This window comes from Leptonychotes weddellii, unplaced genomic scaffold, assembly GCF_054177405.1.
Source record: "Leptonychotes weddellii isolate Sample4059 unplaced genomic scaffold, ASM5417740v2 HiC_scaffold_4303, whole genome shotgun sequence".
Lineage (NCBI taxonomy): Eukaryota > Metazoa > Chordata > Mammalia > Carnivora > Phocidae > Leptonychotes > Leptonychotes weddellii.
Window position 1 is genome coordinate 1 of NW_028009706.1, and position 9,674 is coordinate 9,674.

The 9,674-nt window shown below is 43.1% G+C and overlaps 1 pseudogene; it reads left to right on the top strand.

Moving 5' to 3' along the window:
- Positions 1–5,408: 5,408 nt before the first annotated feature.
- LOC102734713 (large ribosomal subunit protein bL9m-like) lies at positions 5,409–6,711 on the top strand (annotated as a pseudogene).
- Positions 6,712–9,674: the final 2,963 nt, after the last annotated feature.

Genomic DNA, 9,674 nt, shown 5'->3' on the forward strand with positions numbered 1-9,674 from the left:
CTAGAGGGGAGGGGGGTGGGGGGATGGGTTAGCCTGGTGATGAGTATTAAAGAGGGCACGTTATTGAATGGAGCACTGGGTGTTATATGCAAACAATGAATCATGGAACACTACATCAAAAAAAATAAATTAAAAAAAAAAATAAAGGGTCCAGTGTTATACTTACTACCAAGTGACTGGTTGATCCCTCAACGGATGACACTAGATCAGGGGCTTAGCACCGGTCTTCATTGCTGGCAGGCTGGGCATTCCGTGGCAGCAGAAGGTAGATTAGTCTTGGCAGGTGGGAGCCCATGCTATGGGGACCACATAGCCTGCATCCCTGCCACCATGGCTACTTCTTCAAGTGCCCAAGCACATGGGTAGCCACTGACAGAAGCTAACACTAGTCAAGTCATTCTGTGTAGTCGGTTATTAAGAAACAACCTTCTGTGCTTGACACTCTGGTGGATGCTAACATGTTAAATAAAGCCCTTCACATTTCATGCCAACACCCACCAACCTCTCCTCCAGACCACTTTTCTCTGATCTTCTAATCTTTCTCATTCCAGGCCCACCAAAAACCAACCAAGTCACCTTCACTGTTCATGGATTAGGGCCTGGGTATCCCTTCAGTTAAGCCATCTAGAGCATCAGAGGTACTAAACAAGGGTGAGGGTTTTCTAGAAAGGGACTGGAAGAGGGAGATGATGAGTATCAGTTGTGTTGTCAAGATCAGCCACAGCAAGGAGCTACAGCATATCCCCCTGATTTTCTTTTTGTAAGTTTCTCCAGGAAAAAAAACTAATCAGGATCCTAGAGGACATCTTCACAGGTGGTATGAACTTACTATATAGAACAAGTGGATCCAAGTGACATGAAAAATGGATCCTCATGGATCAAGACCAAGGCACTCATTTCCCCAGCCACTGGAAATAGGTCTCCAGCCATAGGCTCACAGTTGTGTTCTGCATGGGGAATCGCCCTCAGATAAAAGAATCTGCTTTGACCAAGCTTATGCTCCCTCCCCAGCTGATCCATATGGAGGTAGAAAGCTCTAGTCTCTTTGCCAGTTTGGTACTTCTCTGAAAGGCCATCCCAGCTGCAGAGCTCTTTTTGTTAATGATTGAAAATTGCAATCATATCACTGTTAAACTTCTCCCTCTGAAAATTCTGCTTTTCGCACTTCTTAACAGGTGCCAGAGCATTCCCCAGTAAATCTTCTGTACACAAATGTCAGAGTCAGAGTCTGTGTCTTCACAGCTCTCTACACATGACAGTCCTAGGCTATTCAACAAAGGCCTCTCTTGAGATTGTCTCCTTCTCATCTGTAACTTGTTTCTTTTCTTGACAAACAAAATGGCAGATTTCTGGAAGCCAAAGCTACACGCCCCAGAGGAGTTACAGATTTGTAAACTGTACCCATACCCACTCCTGCTAGGGCAAAGGAAGTATTTGTATTGTCCAGTATTGGTGTTGTTCCAAAGGGTCCCAGAGAGCCTCTGGCTATTTCAAGAAAGATAGCATTCTACCTCAGCAATAACAATGAAAAAATCTTAGATATGTCCAAGCAGTTGGCCACTGGCCAGAAGAAACAGATCTCAAACATCAAGAATATAACCAAGCTGGTTCAGGTACTAAGGAGCTTCATAATGGCAGCATCCTAGAGGTCAGCAAAGTGGTCCAATGGAACAATTACGAATAGAGACTGGCCACAGTGTATGTGAAAAGCCAAAAGTCACTGATGTATATGAAGGTGTACTGGCTGGTCTAAATGGCTTCATGCCAAAGAGGAAAAAAATGGAAATTTCCTTGGAACAAATTCAATGACAAAAATGAACAGATTTTCTATCAGTTGTTGGATTGATTTCTGACTCATCTTTCCTAGATGCTAACAGGAGTGTCTATCCCCTTCACATTACCAAGCTCACAATGGAAATATCAGACTGTGGGAAGTAAACCTGGAAAGAAGAAATTTTACTTTATTCTTTTTTTTTTTTTAATTCGTTCCTTTTCCACACATTGAAGAAATGATAGTAATCTTCCTTTTCACTTTGCTATGAGACAGATAAATATTTTCTGGTAATTATAACTTCCAAGGCATGTCCCCTGACATTCTCTTATGGAATAAATGTTCACAAGGGCAGACTAGTGGCAAGGGGATAAATCTAAGTTCCAGTCTCTGGAGAGTCAGGCTTGTGGCTGTTTCAGGAACAGTGATATTATCAACTAGTGCATCTCTATGTATATATACACATTTTATGTATCCATAGATAATTTCCATACAGTGTACAGATCAATGATGTTTACATCTACATACTCTCATGTAGCTATCACCCAGATCAAAGTAGAGAACATTCCCATCACCCCAGAAAGTTCCCTCATGCCTCTTTCCAGTCAACACACAACTCCCATCCACTGAAGGTAACAACTTTTACTCCCCCCACCCCCGGCCCAGCCCAGATGAAATATCAATGCCTCTTTTAAAGAAAAATTCAAGTCCCAAGAAATTGTTCCTAAGATGTGAGTCTCCTTACCATGGTTGAGGAGGGGAAAGATAGGGCTGGAGAATAAAGACTTAGTATCTTCCTAGGAAAGGGGATCCAAGTAAAGTTGCATTCCTTCTTTCTGTGTCTACAGCAGCAAGAAACACAACTCAAATTCAATTACACTAAATTTTCAAATTATCTTGCTATATTATATCTCATTTCTGCCTCACATGGACAAGAGAAATATATCCACAGAGATGAACAGTGGATCAGGAAAATCCAAAAGAGAAATCTGAGCTTCCCAAAAGAACTAAATATGTCAGTAACAGCCAAACTCTGTGGGCTAGTTGAGGACTCAAACACCACCATGTAAACTAAATTAAATTGCCCCAACTTTAAGCTTATTTTCTGAGTAATTAAGGGAGTTACTGGTGTGACGGCAGAAAAAAAGAAAGCTTAACCTTTAAAAACACAGGCCGTAGGTTACAAAATGTAACAAATTAGAGTGTGAACATGTAACTAATCAGTCCCCAGTGTATTGGGGAAGGCGGGAGAGCAGGGAAAGGAGGGGGAAGTGGGATACATTATTTCTCATTTTCTCCCCTCAGAGATACAAGACACCCCTCATCCCATCTCCTAATAGAGATGTGCCCTGGTATATCACTGGAAATCCAATGCTTCTCTGTGTTTCTTGCTCTGGAACTCTGTCCAAATCATTCTCCTTCAAACCTCAGAGGCAGCCGACTAGGGAGAATATTGTTTTCTACCCGAATGGAAAAGATAAACACCTTGATAAGAAGTTTCCCCATGTTTTTCCTTTCTGTTTCCAAACTAAGGAATTCTCTTCAGTTAACTTGCTTTTCAGCCCAGGCTTCAGTTGTTTGCCTTTTCTATCCTCCTTCTAGACTTTGGAATATTTTTCTCAGGGAGAATGGGAATTATTATAGTTGCCTTATACATTCCATCTTCTTTTTGTTGTAAGCTAGGTCCTCCAAGAAGCAAACCCTGATGGAGTGTAGTATTCAGTATGTTTATTAGGGAGTGACCGTGGGATCAACACAGGTAAACACAGGTAGAAGGTAGGGCAAGGAAGCTGGATTGGGCAGAAGTCGAGCTACAACACAAGCTCAACAGAGAGCGAGCGAAAAAATTTGTTTTAAGGGAATGACTCACAAAATCGTGGAGGCCTGGTAAATCCGAAATCTGCAGAGCAGGCTGGCAGGACGGAGCCCCAGAGAGAAGTCTTGGTTCGACTCCAGAGACAGTTTGCTGGCAAAATGATCTCTGTTTCCGGGAAGCTCAGCCTTTTGCTATGTAGGCCTTCAGGTGATTATATTATACCCACCCACATGATGGAGGACAATTAGCTGTACTGAAATCAGTCTTCCGATTTAAATGTTAGTCTCTCTAACAAATACCTCCACAGAAACATCTAGAATAAAGTTTGACCAGCTATCTGGGTATAGTGGTCTAGCCAAGTTGACACATACATTTAACCATCACACCACCCCAAAAAGGCATGATTTGGGGGAAAGATGGCTTTCTACAGCTGAGGCTCCCTGAAGGGACTAACAGCTGAAAACTGTCTGCTGATGGCATTCCCAGCAGCTGGGGCAATGAATCTCCCCAAATTGGACTCTGAAAAGAACCATTCTGTGTTCACCACACCTGGGAGATTAATTAAATGTATTCAACAATTAAATTTACCGTTAAAAAGTTTATTCAATACTATGCTTCAAAGAAAAGTTTGATAAATACATATTAAGATATAGACATAAAGGACACACAGGTGTGTGTTCAAAAGAAATGATTAAGAGTGTTTAAAACATCTGAAATTATTGCTTACATATGCAGTAAACCAAATGCAGAGTCTATGCTATCTGTACCACACTGAATAGTTACCTTCATTCATACGGTGAGCCTCTCAGCTGCTTGTATCTCTAATCCCTTTCAGAGCCAGATGTAGTGACCTCTCAAGGTGTCTGGGGTGATGAAGGGGGAGACAGCTCAGAGAAACTTATCCTGTGACTTAAGCAATTATTTGATATTTCAGGGAATCAACTAATAAGTATTATTTAAGGATAATGTGTAAGGACTCAGAATAGAAACACAAATCCACACAGAGCTCAGCTGTCATTTCCCTCATTTTGTGTGTCTCTCCAGCTTCTGGTAGGCATTATATGAGACATGAGCGACCATCAACCCAGGAATGGGTGGATAAGGACTGATTAAAGCGAATCATGTAGGATGGCCCACTTGGAATGGGCCTCACCATTTTCTTCATCTAATGGAACTCATTCCTTGGGAGGATTCACCTGTCTTCCAGCCTCAGCTAATACAATTTACGTGGGAGTGATTCCCCTCACCCCTCAGCCATAATAATTGGGTCAGGAATGGGCATGTGATGCAGAAAGAAGTAATGAAATATTTACTGAAGTTTCTGGGAAATGGGGAGTGAGAATCAGTGTGGTGAAAGGTGAGATTGTTGCGGTCACCCTGAGGATGAGGTGGGATGACAGAGAAGAGCATCGCTGACAACAACTGACCCTCAGAATAAAAGGCACTTAAAGTTAATCCTACTTCTGGGTTTCTCAGTTATGTGACTCTGGGAATTTTCTTGTTTGTACTTTTATGAGCTACATCATTCATACAAAAAAAGAACCTAAAATATATGTGAGGTTTAAAAGCAATTATAGGGGGGCGCCTGGGTGGCTCAGATGGTTAAGCCTCTGCCTTCGGCTCAGGTCATGATCCCGGGGTCCTGGGATCGAGCCCCGCATCAGGCTCCCTGCTCGGCGGGGAGCCTGCTTCTCCCCCTCCTTCCTGCTCAAGCTCTCTCTCACTCTCACTATCTCTGTCTCTCTCAAATAAATAAATAAAATATTAAAAAAAAAAGCAATTATAGGTTCTCCCTAGGCGCCAGGGAAACAGGGCAGGGCTGCCTGGGGGCGGGATGGGGGAGTGGGCCCTGCAGGGGGAGGGCCCTGCGGCGAGGAGCTGGGGCTTGCTGAGGTCACACTCACTTGCAGGGGCCACCCACAGCGTGGAGCAGGACTTGAGCCTCTCTCACAATCAGGACACGGTCATCGTGCATGGGAGGTGCTGCTGTCCAGAGAGGGCCGCAAGGCGGGCCTGCAATGGCCACATGGCTCCACAAGCTAGCGGAGGACACCACCACGGGCCCGCAGGCAACCTGGAGCTCCTCCTCACGCGGGCGGTGGGAAGACTTGGCGTCCCGGGGGGAACTGGTCTCAGTGAAGAAATCTTTGGGCCAGAATTGACTACTCTCTCAAGGTCTGGCTGTATATGCCTCCCCTGAAAACAAGAAACGGTTTGAGGAGGAGAAATTGTTGAGACAAGGAGGAAAATTGGAGAAGATCCAGACCAGGGCAAGTGAGAGGACTGTGAAGTTTCTGAGAAGTTGTCACCTGGAGGTGGGGATGAACAACTTCAAATGCTAACTAAACCCTGAAATAGTTGCCCACCATTTCTTCAAAACTAAAATAAGATAAAATCAGAGAGGGAGGCAAAACCTGAGAGACTCTTAACTCTAGGAAGCAAACTGAGGGTTGTTGGAGGGGTGGGAGGTGGGGGAGATGGAGTGGGTGATGGGCATTAAGGAGGGCACTGGGTGTTATAAGCAACTGATGAGTCAGTAAATTCTCCCCCTGGAAATAATAATACACTATATGTTAACTAAACTGAATTTAAATAAAAAATTTTTTAAAAATCGGTGTTGTGATGGCCCCACATGCATTAAGGTTACCAGAAGAGCCCATTACACAGTGGGCGACAGTGAATGGACTCGATGCTGTGAGGGTACCTATGTCTGTGGTGAACCTGGAGAGCCCCAAAAGCTACAAGTACTGCTTAGCCCAGCAAGCTGCCAAGGGAATGGCCCCCACCAGCTCCGAGACCATCTGAACCTACTCTCCCTCGAAAGCCGCAGGGCAGAATCAGAGGAGCAGTGAGCAAAGATGGGCCACCACTCTGACACCACTCTCAGCTCTGACCAAATAAGGGAATTTTAGAGAGCACATGGGGACATCGGGCTAAACTGCACATGCCCATTGAATCATCCATATCTCCCACCTCCACCCTTGGCTGTTATCACGTGGGGCCTTGTTGGGGCCGTCCTAATCAAGGAATACCAAGCTATAGATTTGATTAGCTGAATAGTGACAGATGGAAACCGTCTAGATCCTGTTTAGGCTTTTCCTCCACTGGAATGCTTTGGAGCAAATGGAAGACCTGGCCACTCTCTCTAGTACTGCGCGTGCTCTCATACAAACCGAACATTGATGTCTCAAGAGGAAACAAAGAGGCTGTGTTCTTTATATTTAAAATAATAATAATAATAATAATAATAATAATACAATTCTAAAGCAAACACCAATGTCACCACCAAGCAAGGCAAGAGAGAATATTTCTAGCATGTCAGAAGGCACCTATATACTTCTCCCACCTCCCAGAGGTAACCCCTTGCCTAACTTTGGTGGTAATTATTCCTCCTCTATCCTGTATAGTTTGTTTGCCCTCCAGATACACTCTCCATCTTTCACCTTGTTCTGTGCCCCAAGAGAAATAAATTTATGTATTATATTAGCAGATTGTCTTGTCCTCTGGTTTTCGGTTGAATGTGACCAAAGGGAGGGATTGGAGGAAGATTAGAATATTGGAGAGGAGAAACCAGGGAATGTCTTTGTCACTCAGACTCTAGGGCAGTGGCTGGGCGGCAGCTGTGTCTCCTCTTTGAGGCTCCCACCACGCGTAGCCCTTCCCTTTGTGTCTCCCTGTGCCATCATGGTTCCAGCCTCTACCCAAAGGCCCCAGGTTCTGGGCTCTGGTAATGCTCTCTACGTCCCTCCAGCCCAAGGAGTTCCTGCTGGGAATGCTAATCTCCAGTAAGAGCCACCATCCTTCTGTGGTTTCTCAACTCTGACAAGATATACTTGCTCCCAAGTGACGGGTTGATTCCCTAGACAGATGACACTGTATCAGGGGCATAGTTCTGGTCTTTGTTGCTGGCAGGTTGGGCATCTGATGGCAGCAGAAGCTAGATAATAATGTTTGCTTATATTTTGTGCATGATTTCTCTTCCTGAGTACAGTTCTTTCACATCTTAATAGGTGGTAGCAATATTATTAGGACATTAAAATTTTAATTGGGAACAGGGTCATCTTTTCTGATTCTCTGAAAGAGTTTTAGGTTGGAAGTATTTCTTCTGGAATGGCAGACAGAAGTCACTGGAAAATATAATTTGGGATATTCTCTGGCTTTAACTATGGTTCCAGATCCTTTAGTCATTAGATAACTACCCATACTTGCTACTTCTTTTGTATGCTTTGGTAAGTTCATTTCTCTAATAGAAATGTTTCAGTTTTTCTAAATTTTCAAAGTTATCAGCATAATGTTGTTCATACTTCTTTCACACTAAGCTTTATTTTTTTTTTTTAAGATTTATTTACTTGCTTATTTTAGAGAGAAAGAGAGCACACACGTGCACGAGCTGGGTGAGGGGCTGAGGAAGAGGGAGGGAGAGAATCTCAAGCAGACTCCCTTCGAGCAGGGAGCCCAACACAGGGCTCGATCCCAGGACCCTGAGATCATGACCTGAGCCGAAATCAAGAGTCCAAGGCTTAGCCGACAGAGCCACCCAGGCACCCCATTTCTCACTAACCTTTTAAGAACTGGAAGATCTATAGTGATGTCCCTGTTATTTCTGATAATAGTTATTTATGTTTTCTTTCTTTGGAAAAATCTCTAACAAGATCAGTCATTAAATAAAAAAATAGATTATGGATTTTTTAAAATCTTCTCTATTGTTTGTTTTGTAGTTCTATAATTTCTACCTTTAATTATTATTTCCTTTCCAATTTTTAGATTGATTTTGCTATTTTTATTTTTTTAAACTCTTCTCAAATTTCAAGTGCAGACTGAGTGTTATAAGTGATAAATCACTAAATACTACTACTCCTGAAACCAAAAATAAATAAAATACTTCCAAACACTGCTGCCTAGCACCCTGTCCCCTCCCCAGGACTCTTCCCCTCCCAAGACCTAACCATACCCACCAATCCTGGCGTGGTGCTAGGGGGTAAGGCCTGGAGTGGGGACTTCAGGATGCTGCTGGCCTTGGACCTCACCATTGTTATCCCGGCGGTTAAATATTATTAATATTGCCCCAGCCTCTTCCTCCTCTTCCTCCCTGACTCCCCATAAAAGAGTTCCTCCTCCTGACTTCCTTATTCCTGGGTCCTGTATCTCATTCTCCTGTTCATGTTACACGGAGCCTCCTCTGAGCCCCTCCTTTCCTCTCCTCTCCTGCTCACCTCCAATTGGTTGTCTTCTCTATGGCTTTGACCTCTTCTACTCTCTGCCACTCCTCCCTCATCTCCTTCTTTCCCCTCCCTATGGCCTCCACTCTGGAACAGACCTCGACTCCTGACCCAGTTTCCTTGGCCCCTGCTAAACTTGCCCTACCCCCATCCCTTCCTCCTCCACAAACTTGAGGCCAAAGCCTGCCTTCCCTATCTTGCTTCCTCATGGGAATATACCTTTTAACCAAGGTGGTGGCCTTACCCCAGGAAATGCCACCTCAATTAGAAATCTTTATACAGAAAAGGTATTTCATAAATATTTATTAAATTCAGTCAACTGATTAAAACAATTCAAGTGCACAGAATTATATTAATTATAAACCTTAGGTCATGATACCCTCTCATCATTTCTATATACTCTATGTCTCACCTTCCCTATATCTTTTTTGTTCTTCTTACCTTCTTTTGAGTTGATTATATTTTATTTCTCCATTTTTTCAACTACTTTATATTCTTTTCAATTTCTTTTCTTTTAGTGGTGACCTAAAAATTCCAATGTGTATCCTATGTATGTTTAATCTCTACCTTCTCCCTACTTCCTTGAAGACTTCAGCTCCACCTCACTCCTTCTCCACTTCTCTATTATTGTTTGTCATGGACTTTAATTATACATTTTGACCCCATTAGACATTATTGTTTCATACACCCAATACTTACTTAAATGTACCAATATATTTACCACTTTTTTGTTTTGAATTACTTCTTGCACATCAAACCCTCAATGTAAGATCATTCTTCTTCCTTTTGACTTTCAGAACTTTTTAGTCAGGGCCTGCTAGAAATGAAGTATGGATTTTTAACTTAAAATAGCTATTTCATCTTCGAT